The following is a 15700-nucleotide window of genomic DNA, read 5'->3' as shown; positions in this document are numbered from 1 at the left end:
AGATTGACTATAATTCCTATTGAGTATTGTTGTACCATTTAAGTAATTCATCTGCCAGACAAGTTAGAATTAAAATTGACTCGCTACAGTTTGATTACTTGAAAGTCGAGTATATCACAATCAATTACCTTTTTTTAAACTAATTAGAGTTAATTTTATAAGCACTAGATGCCGCTAAGCCGGCTTTATCTGTCACTGTCACTTCACTTATGTCACAATCACAAACTCAAACCTATCGATCGCGACCTTTAAAACGTCACTGTGTTGATAAACGAGTCACAGACCGCTTTTAATGAAACTGTGTTATCAGTACCACTGGCCATGGTCAATGTCTGTACCACACTGAGTATGGTCAGTTATTGGAGTTAAAACAAATTCCATGCGTTACGTAATGGCCCGAAAATAAAAGTAAACAGACCCATGCCCGACATGAGCCGTGGCCTTGGCGGCTCGTGGTCGGACGGCAAGTAGTACAACTAACTTTTGGGCAGTAGGTTAGATGTAACTCAATTAGGTTATTATACACACACACGCAAGAACTGTACACGCACTGATAGTGTGAGCAGCAGCACGATGCTGAATAAGATGATAAATAAGCACACATGAAAAACTCTAGTAAGAAAAACAGCATGATCCATTTTATAAATGTATTTACAAGCAAAATAACTTGTTATGATTACGTGCGAATCTGTGGTCCAGTATAGTTAAGTCTGTCTACTCTTGGATTTGGATTTGATTCCCAGTTTAGGAGTACCTAGTCCGAAAATAAATATTTATTCGGTGTTTCGGAGGGCAATTTTTGACATACCATTAAGTCCATTAGCACCCGAGTTAAAATATTTTTACATCTCCCGTAGATTACATGTTTTGGAAAGTTAATGATACATTTATATAATGTAGTGTTCATGTGAGCCTACTTTTTCTATAGTAATAATATAGTTCTACATACATTAGTGTAATTACCTAAGTATCGTACAATTCTGTCCCATAACAACTTCCGACGTAACCTTTGGAGTCTACGAATGTTATTATCAACCATAATGACATGTTTATTTATATTAATTTCCTTAACAACAAGAAATAAGTAAGCACAGTAATGTAGGTAACTTTATTTATTTGATCACCAACAATATCGTAGCATATTATCATCATCCTCATCTCAGCCATAGGACGTCCACTGCTGAACATAGGCCTCCCCCAATGCTTTCCATGTTGATCGATTGGTAGCAGCCTGCGTCCAGCGCTTCCCTGCTACCTTTATGATGTCGTCGGTCCACCTTGTGGGAGGACGACTCACGCTGCGTTTTCCGGTACGCGGCCTCCACTCCAGAACCTTGCTGCCCCATCGGCCGTCAGTTCTGCGTGGCCTCTCACTATAGGCCTTATACAGAAGCTCAAAGTTGCACAGCGTGCTATGGAGAGGGCTATGCTCGGTGTATCTTTACGAGATCGAATCAGAAATGAGGAGATCCGTAAACGAACTAAAGTCCCTGACATAGCCCGATGGATTAGCAAGTTGCAGAAGTGGCAATGGGCAGGGCACATAGTACTAACTTACACGACACTTGTTAAATGCAAACTTAATTAAAGGTGACAAAAACATGTTATTACATTTTTCCAATACGCGCTCCATTTGGGAACGGAACCCCGGACCATGTGGGGACACCCGACCACTTGTCCTGAGGTAAGGCAATTATTTGGACAGTACCTATTGCCCAATTTAGCTAGCCGTGTCGACACGCCTCCTTGAGTAAGGCTCTCGACTTAGGCTGCGCACACATTTGAAGAGTATCGGTTAATATAATTAGTTGGTGTTCGGGGATGCAAGCGGTATTAAATGAAACTATTTTGCAACACTATAGTCTGATAAGCTGTCGATTTGTACCAAAATCAGGTGCAAGAAAATTTGTGTACTTCAAAATAAAGCAAAGTTACGTTATATCATAAGATTTTGGTATTGAGGATTTGAATATTTGCAATATCATGTTTGTCTCTTGTCTTTGATTCGTAGTCGTAGCTCGAACTACGAATCAAATCAAATCTCAATCAATCAAAAATAACGTATCCCTTGTCTACGGTACGAAGGAAAGCATAATCACTGAAATTATTTTGATGAACTTTGCTAGAGATTGGTAGAGATTTTGTGACAGATCCTTTAATGCCGACTTCCTTATGCAAAACCATCGTCATTTAGTTTTCACTTCAGGACGAAGACCTTCTCCAATTTACCAGAGGCATATTGAGGATTTGGTCATTTGTCCTACAGCCCTACATTCCTGCTGGTTAGATAGGTTGAGGAAGGCCTGATGTTCGCATAATTCTCCATTGGTGGCTCTATTTTACCCTTTCGGAACCACACGATACCTTAGTAAAAGAACTCATGTAAAGGTAAAGGTATGGTTTCCTTCCTGACGCTATAACTCCAGAACGCACGAACCGACTTCCACGGTTTTGCATTCGTTGGAAAGGTCCGGGCTCCGTGAGGTTTATAGCAAAGAAAATTCAGGAAAAAAAATAAGTCGGGTTTTCCTTCCTGACGCTATCAAAACGGGATCCACGCGTACGAAGTCGCGGGCGGTCGCTAGTAAGGTATAAAAACTGTGCAACTAAAATAAAATAAATAAATATAGCCTATAAGCTTGTATGGATGCAGCTTAATCTTGCGAATTGGTCGAGTAAGAGTGAAATTTATTGGTTTGGTCGCCGTGTCCCGGCCCGCCCACCTCGGGTCCTCAAATACACTCGGAGGCAGTATTGTGTCCAATGATGAACAACCGTGCGTTTTCTCCAGCTTTTATTGTGGTGGTTTTGCCATAAATTACTATTAAAAGATGCGTAACTTACGTGTAGAGAAGGTAGAAGAAGTTGCAGGAGTGATACTAGAAATTCCTTGATTTCGGAAAATTTCAGCTATGAATATTGCTTGTTGCGCTGTACGGTAAGGTAAACATACTAAGCACTTGAATATACAAATATTGAAAACGTCCACGACTTGGGGTTTATATGCTCGTGCTCGTGACATAAAAATGACGTAAATACTGCACGAATTACTTTGTAAACTGTTAAGTAGTTGCTTTCCTAATCCAACAGTTTTTAGACTCTTATATCTAACGTGGTAGAATTGATTTACCTTCTGATAAAGTATGTTGGAAAAACCTTAACATATTGAATTTTCGTATAGTTACAGTTTATTTTATTATTGGTATTGTTTAAAAGAGCTCGTAAAGCGCTTTCAGGATCAGTAACCACTTTTTCGATATCTTGTATAGTTTAGAAATCATTTCCACCCTGTATAGAAAAAAAAAAGAAAAAATATTAATATTTGACAACTAATAAAAGTACGAGTGTAGCTCTATCTAGTAGTAGTATTGTTCCAAAAATGGTAGTAGACATCTGTTGGGTTCCTTTCTGGTTCTGGCAAAAAATGGCAACAGGTATTTGACGTATGACATTTCCAGTGTCATCGTTGAGGTATAGAAGTCTGACTGTAGTGTTTGCTAGAGCTGGTATCTATCAAGCGAGCTGCGTCGAGATCTTTACGACTCTATCTTATTACGCCACTAGCTCCAGTGCGGGGCTCGTAAACCCGGCCATTACTAGCTCGTAGGGACGCGAAGTGTGTGTATCGATAGATTTTTAATAGAAAGTGGGAAAACGAGCTTAAGCTTCACTTGATTGGGATCATAATTGCACTTTGATATGAACACCACCAAAAATTTTACCATACTTTGTCTACCTTTCTTTAAAGACGTCGCGTAGTAAGCTTTTTCTAATCAAAAAGTTATGATAGGTATTTAATATTAGATAAATAATAAAATGTGACTTTACCTACACATTTAAGGACTTTTTCTCTTTGAAGTAACAAGTCTTAAATACATCTTTATACTCGTAAAATATTGACACTTGACAAGAAACAACGCTTTAAAACACAAAAAATAATAATTACAGTCGTGTACTTTTGTGAACACTTGTACAGTTGACAGCACGTCAACCTGTATTAGGGGAGAGTTCGGTATATTGTACCGCTGGATAAATTGTACCACCCTCCTATTTCGTAAAGTATTTATTGAATGTCTGTAACTGCAACACTCAGCGATACACAACTAAATTCAATTAATATCGGCCATATGATTTTTGCCGTGACAACTGACACGTGTGTTTTATTTTGAAAAGTATTTTTTCATTGTTTTCAAGTAACTTTTGACAATGCATGTTTAGTTTGTAATTTTGTTAAATTTAATCACAGGGTGTTTCTAATATATTATTTAGAAGCGTAAATTAGTGTGGATTACAATTATTTGAAACCTTTTTCGGTATTTATAAGCTATATTTTTTACCGATTTCTTAAAAGCACTATCACCTAGTCGGCTAAATTGTACCACATCAAGTTGTATGGAACTTTACCAAAGGATTTTGAATTTTTTTTTTAGTAAATCATGTTTTGAAGTTATAATAGCGTAGTTATGTTTGACTAACAATAAATGAAAGCAAAAGACTGGCAAAGTAGATTAGGTACAAGTGTGCGTTACGATAATTGGAATTACAAAACTTTTACTCAAAATCGTGATAACGTGTAAAACAATATCGATTGTCTATGTTATTAACTACTGTTCCTTTTCCTTACCTAATTTGTGAAGAATGTATCGTATAATATTTTGTCATAGTTTTTTATAGGCTTGAAATTTATTGAAATCCAATTTAATAACCCTGTGGTACAAATTATCGAACCGGTTGGCTAAATTGGACCGATGCTCTGAACTCGCATTTTGTTGATTTGTGCTAAATATACAATAATCATGTTGATTAATACCTATGAAATAGTAAGTTGAATAATTTATCTTTTAGTATATACCATGAACATTAGCAAAAACCAAAGAAAACTATGTGTAAAATGGGATTGAAAAAAACTGGTCCAAATTACCGGACTCTCCCTTATTTGTTGCTAAGTAGTACCTATTGTAACTAAATAAAATACAATTAATTATCTTAATGTAAACTTCTGTTCTGTTGTCTGTACATATTTAAACATGTTTTCATTGCGTCCTTTTTAGTGAATGTATCTTTTGTATATTTGTTGACTATTTTTTTATTTAGTTATGTTAGCTTTAGTCAAGGTTAAAGTTTGATAACAGGCGTAACACATGACATTTTAGATTTTCAAAAACTGCCATTATTGATGTGAGTCATGTTATCGATGTTCTTGTATAAGACCATCACTACTATACTTTACTCATGATTAAATATAGACCTTACACATACGTGATAGAGTGCACGAAATGAAAGCGTTAGTGGCAATTTAACATAAATACTCTGGTTTATGTACGTTTATAATGAATTGTATAAGGTACACAAATTAGGACAGAAGACTTGTTCGAGTACAAGGATGTGTTTTCATGATGTATATCATCATCACAAGTACATGTATGTATAGTTCTAATAATTGTCAAAAAGGTTTCTTTACGCAACTGAACCACCCTGTACAAAAACATAGAGAGCAACAAACTCTAGCAATTTTGGAAAACAAATAATGATAATAACATTATTACTTATCATTTGGACTCGTATCTGTACCTACATGTAGAGCTCTTTAAGTCACGGCGTCGTAAGTTTTTAGAAATTGACTTTCTTTCGGAAAGGCACCCAGGGCATTGTGGAGATAGATTTTTTAAATATTTTCATATAGATTGGTACGTGACACAATTTTATTGAACACTTAATAATGACTGATTTTTACATAAGTAGATTCCCGTCATATGATAACAGATACTAAAAACCACGTTTTAGTTTAACAGAGTCACGCAACTCCGATCCACGCGTTAAAACTATTCTTCAAATTCAATTTTCAGAGTTTTCTTAATATTTCCAAAGGGGATATAAAAGAGAGGCTGAGCCTTGACATTCTTGTAAAAAGTGCTGGGGGCCTATTAATTCTTGGTGGCGCTGGGTTGTTTATGGTGGCCGTTTGCGGGCCGCCTCCGAGGCGCCTCCAGGGAAATTAGGGACTCCGAGATGCGCTCGTCGACATTTGAAAACACCCAATTTTGAAAGTTTAAACTTCGAAGCAGCGTACGGTTTCTTTTTAATAGGCGAACGGAGCAGGCCAGGTTATGTTCCGCGAGGGAACCGCGAACTAAACCACAGACTAAATGGAGACTGTCCGAGGACTGCGTGTTTTGAATAAGACAGAACGTTGTGTGCTGTCCTTGCTTCAGAAAATATCTGGGCCTGAGTAAAATCTTAGAGAGGTACTAAGTAGTCGTTTAAGAATTAAATTGTCCATCACCTAGTTGTTATAATGTTAACAGAAAAAATATTTTGAATAAGGATACATGCTACTTTGATCGTGGGAAAATGCATGGTTTCCGAGGGAAGCGCATCATCGAAGCGAAATCCTCGTGGTTTACGGCTAATGAATGAGGAAATTCATTAGTCTAATAATCTGTTTATAATCCCCCTACTCCTTCCCTTGTAACAAAAAATCCACCACGAAGATTTGCATAAACCTCAACCAAAACTCATTAAAATGCATTTCAGTTTAAACAACACTTTAAACCGAACATTCGCCGTAAGGAGAAACATTTTAATTTCTTTAATTCATTTTTGGGCGAAAAAAGCGAGTCGCATAGACTAGAGGAAAAAAGTTAATAAACAAGTCTCTGGCTTTAATTAAAAAGCAAGGAAGCATGAGCCAAGCAATTATGGCCGAAAAGCGGGACTCCTGTTCCTTGTTCCCGGAGTATTCCGGCGGAGAACGGTTGTGTATTACATTTTATTGCTAATTGCGTGCGTGCGCTTTTGATTAATTTCCAGGTGAGAGAATGAAGAGCTAGCTTTTTTGTTTTTACCGTAACAGTAGGTACACAGACATTTTTACAGCTGAAACGAGTTATCGTGGTATTCCTACCATAGAAAGCTTTGAAAATAATAATACGACTTTTCGTAGATCGACCCTTGTTAGTTTAGGACTAGAGGCGCAGTGTAAAATGTCCAAGGATATTTATTTATTTATTTATTATTATTATTTATTTGTCTTTAGTTCCCCGAAATGCGCTGAAAAAGTCTTCAGAATAATCCTCAGTACTTTATATTACAATTCTAGGAATACTGATAGCTGAATATTAGCTTAAAGAAATCGCTGAAAATAAAAGGCCAATTACATACTTACGCTTTTAAACAAATTATGTACACACGTAGTGTCGTAGGTACGTACTTACTTACATAATTATGTACCTAAGTGCTGAAGAGTTTGTCTTATGTAAACAAAAAACGTTTTCTTGTTCTCTGAAAAGTTACAAGTGGTTACTTAGGTTAACGTTGTTTGATAATTTGTACGATGTTTTTTCAGTAGGTGTGAGCAGTAAGTCGAGAGAAAAACTGGTAGAAAAATATTCCCGTTCTGGCCCGCTGCGCCTGAGCCAAAATCTAGGCGTCTATAAGTTTTAATTTTGCATCCCACAATAAAGATTAAGCGCGTTGCACCCGACGTGGCGCCGTAAAATCCGGGGAGCGCCGAAAAATCCGCACGACGCCGTATATCCGCGGGAATGCCCATAATCCGCGCATTTACCATAATCCGCTGCTATCGACACCGCGCACGGGCATATTTTGGGAGGACACCATTGCAGCAAAGGCCATATTTTGGGCCAACTACCAAGCGATAGGTCCGTGAACAGAGCAATCGTTTTCGTTTTTAATTCGAGCTGATATCACATTTTTATTTACCTGGAGAGTGTGGTATCATATTTTTTTTGGGACTTTTAGCACCATTCATCAGCGAGCTGATTGTTTTTCAAATGTTTTAATTGTGAGTTGTACCTCTCCATACTTTCAATGGCTTTTTGTGGCTTGTGAATCATTATAGTCATCTTCAGCCTGCCCTACTTCAGGCACATTTTCCAACGCCAGGGACAACTTACGAATGTAACACAGGGCAGATTATAGTGTTGCTTTGCTACTTTGAAAACATGCCTAGGCTTATTACAATATAATTCCGCGTTTGTTACCAATTAGTTAACGGTGCAAAGTTGATTTAAAAGAAAAATGCGATCATAATTAATTCCGATCATAAACTTGCTAATAATTTAGTAAATTAATTTTGCCAAAAGCAAAGTTTTCACATATTCAGCATACTGAATCCCAATCGCGCTGTGGTCGCGTCCCTTAATGGCAAATAAAAATATGATTAGCCAGAGCTGCGTAATGTATGGCAGGAGCTGATACTAAACCCTTTCTAATTGGCCCTAAAATTTAATGGCTGCCCAAGGGTGGAAAAACTCAACGTGCGACCAACGCAAAAATTATGTGTGAATATGTACAATATTTTGCGTAAATTTTTAATTTTGGAGATGTGCAGTTTTGTATGTGAGCCTGGTGGTGACATTTGGTTTAAATTTTAACTTTGGTTGGATGGTTTGGTATAGGACTTCAGATTTGTGGGTACATGGTGTAGTTCTACGTATTATGTTATGATTCCCTCTCGACTCTATTTTTATTTTAATTTTCTCAGAAAGATCTTCAGCACAGGTTTTCTTTTCAGATCTGGCATTCGTTTTACACCGGAGATTCTTAGCTATGAATTCCTCCTATTTTCTTCTGATTAATTTCGTTACGAGTCCAAAGACAATTTAATTTATCTCCGGGACTAACTGCATTTACTGGTTAGGTTTATCACGAGTACAATATTATTTTGCTATGTGCTTGTATACCCATTCTTATGATACACCATACAAGAATGCATGGTAAATTCAGTGAACTGCTCCTGAATCGAATGTACCTACTACTACTATTTCTATTTACTTATATTAACTGGCAGACAGTGGTGACTGAGTTTGTTGCGGCGCTTCTTCTCAGCACTTGCCAAATGTTGGTCTCGATCGAAGCGCTGGTAGGGTAAAAAGATTATGAGACATGAAGAGCTCATCCTTAAGAGCAAAATGACGATTTGTAAGAATTATTAGTCTAAACAAATAAAGAAATTTTGACTTTGACTTTGACTATGCCTTACATTTAATAGACTTAAATTCGTACATTTTCATGCTTAGATCTCCATCCCAATGCTACCGAATCCAACGAAATGCTTCCGTAAAGTACAATAGCTAAGGAAACTATCTCTATCAGTGACGTTAACCCTTACAATATCTTAGAGCCTCTATTTAGATACGAACCTTTTCGTCGCTTCATCATTAACCCTAAAGCGCCGAATAAACATACCGTGCGCCCCGGTTTATCTCGGCAATGCGTTTGCGTCGCTCGCTAATAGTCCGAGACGCGAATAGGGCTGTAAGCACGACAATGTCGACAAAAAGTCAATAGCAAACGGGTGTCGATAGATATAGAGTCGGGGACAGATTACAAAAAGATTTCGCAGTGAAATGTTCACCAGATGTAATTTAGATTTTTTTTCTGAAAATAATGGACAAAATCTTTTAATTTATTGTTTTTGTTTACTCTTCAATACAACCATTCTCTATTACGTCGCGCCAGAGTGCATTTAATTATAATGTGTACTATTTTATCTCAATTTATTATAATTGGGCTCTTCAATCTACAAACATTTGAAACGAAAATGTTGGAAGATCATAAAATTTTCTTGACGAAATTAACTTCTTTTTAACAAAACCATGGTCTGGCTGGCCTTTAAATGAGATGGCATTTATTACATACGATCTTATTACCCGACTGCGCCAGAAAGAGGGTTATTTAATTATTAGTATTTTTATTCCATCGATACTTTCTCCAAATCGACGCGTCTATAAAATGTTAGACGATGTCGAGACTTAACCCTTCCGATGATAAACTAAAAACTGGTGGGTCCCGACAACGGCCTGCGCGACCGCCTACAAATCTGGCCGAATGGCCGAGTGGACCGGCCCGGGGTGAGTGGCAAGCTGCAGCGAAAAATTATGGAAAATAAGCATGAAGTCGCATTCAGTAAACAGTGATTGTTGTGACCTCTTGCCAGTTCAAAAGAAATAAGAATAATATAACAACAAAAACATTAAACATCATACCACATGTTGTATTGTAATGTGATAAATATGTACTTTTTTAGGCATTTGGTCGCTGTATGAAATTATAGATGTATTTCATTCAGTATTTTCAAATAGTTTTTGTTTTTCACAATATACTTGTAGTTACTGAAGAATTTAGATTGTTCTATTCTACACAAAAAACGTCGGCACAATGCAAAATCGCTGTAAACCAACACTTGCGCTGCCCAATATTTTGCGGGTACGTGCAAAAATGTCCCCGTTTTACCCGCATTACTCACGTTATCTACCTGGCTAATGTGTCCCTATAAATATTACAATATGATAACTGCGGCTACTTCGGCCCATCGTGAAAGTTATGCGTCGGGTCGAGTGGACCCCAATGCCTTTGGAGGGTTGGGTCAGAATTGCATAGTTTTAAAGGAAAGTTAGCTTATCTGAAGGGACAGTATAGGAGGTTATACGCTGTTGATGTTAAATGTAACCAATGCCTAACGCTGATGTTCCATAATAATAACACCATAGAATAAGATTAGGTATGCTTACTGTGACACTAATTTTATTTCAGGGTAGGCAGGCACTGCAGGCAGTGAAGAAGATTTTCTGATCTATCCTAAAATATAATACTTATTTAGTTAGGACCCTTAAAGATAACAAATCAATTACGAGGTTCGTACAGAGCACTAACAATGATAACACCGGTCAACAAAAAAAAATTTTTTTTTGCGCATGGATTTTACTTATTATATCCTGATTATTTAAGCAAATTTATATAAAAAGGTGCGNCTGTCTGTCTGTCTGTCTGTCTGTCTGTTACGCTTTCCCGCTTAAACCTCGCAACCGATTTTGATGAAATTTGGCATAGAGATAGTTTGAGTCCCGGGAAAGAACATAGGATAGTTTTTATCCCGGTTTTTGAAACAGGGACGCGCGCGATAAAGTTTTTCTGTGACAGACAAAATTCCACGCGGGCGAAGCCGCGGGCGGAAAGCTAGTTTATAAATAATTATGGGGACTGATTCGCAAGAACAAGGGGCACGCTTTCATCAAAATATAGTGAGATTTGAGAGACGACGTTACCAAGGCCAGTATACTGAAAGCATGATAGGGTTAGATTTTTACGCGAAAAATCTTCTATGGAACACGACAGGAAATTATAACTATTCATTTTTAATAAATATTTGGACTCTATTTTAAATTTTCTCTTGTGAGAATTAATCTTAAATGGAGGTTTGGTATGTTTTAATAATTAGAAAGAATGAAAGAAACAAAGAAAAAAATATATTTGGCAACCAATTGAATCATCTCTATGTTCACGTTTCATACATTCATTGATATGAATTTTTCTATTTTTTACACATAAAAGCAAATTCAGAACAATTTTTTGTTGTTATTCTTATTTCTAGGTCATAAAGCAATAAAAATAAGCTATGCATAACCCGTGCGCAGAAATGCTGTAGACAGTTGTAATAAAAGGTGGGAGTAGTAATAAAAATGTAACAATTTTATTGTTCAATTACTCTCACTACTTATAAAAGGCTTACGTTATGGCGCTTATTCCCCCGGAGACATCCAGTTTTTTGCAGGATCCCGTTTAGTAGTATACTTACTTGTTTTGATATTAACGTTCACCCGAACATCCCGTTAGCAGTGTCCCGCAAAAAACGATCCTTTCGATTTGTTATTTTAATTTCAAACAAACGTGAGTTCACATGACGTCCTGATTTGCGGGGTCTTGCGATCCTGCAAAACTGGATTACCGTGGGAACTAGTCCAAGGTGTGTTCAGATTTGAGTCCCGTTTTCAGCTGTAACATTTAGTTTAACATTGAAATTAAGGGCGTTGTAGGAGTAAGTTAGAAATGAGGAGATCCGTAAACGAACTAAAGTCCCTGACATAGCCCAACGGATTAGCAAGCTGAAGTGGCAATGGGCAGGGCATATCTATAGTACGCAGAACTGACGACCGATGGGGCAGCAAGGTACTGGAGTAGGTAGTGGTTACGTATCGGAAAGCGTAGCGTAGGACGTCCACCCACAAGGTAGACTGACGACTTCATAAAGATAGCGGGAAGGCGCTGGATGCAGGCCGCCACCAACCGGCCATTGTGGAAATCATTGGGGGAGGCCTATGTTCAGCAGTGGACGTCCTATGGCTGAGATGATGATGATGAGGAGTAGGTAGGTAGGTACTTAGGTTGAAACGAGCTATACTAAATATTAAGAGCTATACAGAATTAAGAGCTTTTTGTAGTAGAATTGTGGCTGGCAGTTGCAACCATCTTTTCATTGACATGTGAGTTAATACGAGCTGTAGGTACAGTCAGTGTCAAATAGTTCGTGGCACCCAAAGTGGCCAAAAAAATTGACAACACAACCTAATTCAAATTGTAACAAAGACGTGTTACGAACTTTTTGGCTAGAACTACGAGTATTTGACGCTGACTATACAATAGGTATAGACAGGATACAGATTCTGCAAACAAAATGTTTGCTCCTCGTCTTCCAGCTTACTGGGTAATCTAATCACCAGCACTAGATTACTGCATCTGCGACTAATTAGCGCCATTAATTACGCACTATGCCATTCGGATAGATTTGATTTAGTGCGATTGAATTAATTTCGCGGCGCTAGTTTATTAGCTACCCGTGTGTCCAGTTAATTAAGTTATATCGTGTTTAGTGTTGATATTGATATAGAGATTAATCAATATTATCTTATAGTCAGTGTTATTGAAATAAGACCTAATGCATCATGACAGATAGGGTATTGTTTGTGTGCTCATGTGGGTAGATTGACGTGTCACTTCAGTTGTTTCCAATCAAACGATAGAAGAAAAAGTACAGGACCTATCATTTTCGTTAAAAGTAAATCTAAAACCTATCGAACTTCGTAAAAACAAAACGAAATAGACGATATTGTCAGAAAATTTAAACAGTTATACCTACCCTCTAAAATCAGATTTAAAGCAAGAAGTGACTACTAATATTTTGTGATCTCTAATTGCGAATTTAACTAAACTAGTATGTATCATCAAAACACATTTTGGGGTCAAAAATTTCCTATATTTCAGTCTTATTTCTGTAAGTTTACAAAGTAAACATACTTAATAAGATCAATAATAATGTTGAACTAGGCGATACCGCGCTGTAACATGTAAAATATGTCACTTACAAGAGCATAGTAGTACCCAAGTAAGCACTACTACATACCTGAATTTAGTACTTCGTGTCTAAGCTAAGTTACCACATTGAAGTGGATGAAGTTAGCTAATAGCTGGGCACAAGCTATTCCCACGATCAGTCAAGTTTGTCCAACTTATGACAGATTACACTACAAAGACCTCCATGAACTTCAGTCTTCAGTACTCCAAAACATCTCTGTCCATGTTGTTAGTTAATCTAGTTATTGAATGCCTATCCAAGGCAACAACAATTTGAGGGTTAAACGCCCCAAACGCCTGACTGAATTGTTATAGCAATATTTTACAAGGGAGATACTGTGCTAACGAAAACATTTTATCAATAGTTAGTGATTTTTATCATTTTAATAAGTAAAATTAAGTAAAATGTCTTAAACCGTAAAATTTACGCAGTTAAATATGTATTTTACATGAAATCTAAAAAGAAAAAAGTTTACCTACATACCTTTAATAAGGGGGTTGATCCAGTAGGGTTTAATTGCAGGAATTCAGGATAGGGATCGGATCAGTAGGGTTTTGCAGCACTGCAAGAAAGCAGTTCTGAGAATTTTGAGATTTTACTTAAAAGGTTTTCCTAGAATAACAACTAAGTAGACTAGAATGTAAGCATACCAACCCTGTCCACTGTATACACTCGCGTGAGCAGACACTGAAGCGTGTGATTGCTAATCAGGCTAAATTAGCCTTCCGCGTACAAGAATATTAATTAGTATGTATTGCCTAATGGGTGGAAGTATTATTTATTAATGATACTATTTCTAAATCCTCTGAACAACCCTTAATGGCTCCCGGGTCTTACGTAAACTGAGTTCGTTCGTAGGTATTACATTCTGATAGGTACATCAAAGTGCACTACCTACCCTACCACTAGGGTGACCGTAGTAAGAAAAATAATTATTCTGATACATTTGTCGAAGGAAGAATCTTAGGTTCAAGTTCTTTTATACCCTGATTGTGATCATGTCATATATCTAGTTGAATTTATTTATAAAATCATAAAATTCTTCTTTATACTTCTAGATTTGAATAGCCGTCATGATAATTCTAAGGCTAGGTTCCGGTAGACGCGCGTCCGAGTATCGCTCCTCTAGACCTCTGTCTAGACGGAAAGAAATTCATAATAATTAACACCGTTATCAAAATCGTGCAAAGGAACGTACCGCGCGTTCAACAATTATCTGAACCTAGCCTAATTTGAACTTCAAATTATTTGAAGTTAACGTTTTTATATTTTCCGTTGCAACTACCTCCAATTTGAATTTAGAACGCCCAAAGAAACTGTTCGAAAATTAAATTACGCATCAGTCTATTTCGCGAGTCGCAGTGTGCTGTTGTCACCTGTATTTTGTGTAAAAATTGCTTTAAACATTTTAGTAAATTGTAAAGTGTTATGACGTGTTCCTTATATGTAATTATAATATTTAGCAAACCTAAGTACTATGGGTGCTCGTGAAAACATTGAGTGAAAGACTTTGTTCGTGATGTGTTGTGTGTGTAGTGTTTCAATTTGAAAGCTGATTGTAGTCCGCCATATTTAGGTAAGCGTTTTTGTAATTCTTCAGTAAGTTACGAGTGTCTGATGTCTGGTATTCTGAATGATTTTCCGGTCGGTGTATAGGAAACTGGGCGCATTGCAATGGCTTACAGTGCTGCAATAAAAGTACCTACCTATAATAAAATCAATGGATTACAAATGTAGGGTTAATTAAAGCAAATATCTTTGGATTTTGATAACAAATTAAAATACACATACTTTTTTTATGCAGAACAAGGCAGGTATTATGCCCCAATCGCACCTGATGTTAAGGGAGATTACTACTTAGTATTTAATAGAATAACTTTACTCACTCAACTAAGTAGGTACTAAAGGTAGATAGTTTTTTTTCATTGCTCATATTTTTTTAATTTTTCATAGCATTGTTGTATTCCGGCAGTTAGAGGTAAGATAGCCAGTTCCTCCGTGGTTGAGGATTCCGGGTGAAGCTCGCTTCCGCCTACGGCCTGATCGTCACTTACCATCAGGTGAGATACAGGCCAAGAGCTTCCTCAATGTGGATAAAAAATTTTTTTTTAAATAAATATCTTAAAAGTCTTTTCTTGTTTTTGGTGGTGAACAATAAAGTATTGTACCGCCTAGGGAGAGGATAGTCGTTAAAAGTGAGATACACGTATCCTATTTGTACAAAAGTTGTATTTATGTAACAGTAAATTAATATTCTCTCTGAAACATAATTCCTGAATTCAGTTGTTTGTCGTTTCCAACATGGCGCGTGAAATAATGACGTTACAGCATTAGCCTGTCATGTCCTCGTGCTCGTGAAATTAAATACTTCCATTCCGAAACGTTCGGTTTGTTGAACAGCGGGACTATTCTGCAAAATATCTCGATTTCATAATCGTTGCCACTGTCTCACTCATTCTGTATCCGGACGAGAGAGAGCTAAGCAAAGGGCTAATTCCACTTCTCGTTCCTAACCAACTGTCTCCTGCGGAGCCAGGATAAGTTCCT

This window comes from Ostrinia furnacalis, unplaced genomic scaffold (assembly GCF_004193835.3).
Source record: "Ostrinia furnacalis isolate ACB-3 unplaced genomic scaffold, ASM419383v2 OfSCF0657, whole genome shotgun sequence".
Taxonomy (NCBI): domain Eukaryota; kingdom Metazoa; phylum Arthropoda; class Insecta; order Lepidoptera; family Crambidae; genus Ostrinia; species Ostrinia furnacalis.
This window is presented reverse-complemented; position numbering follows the sequence as displayed.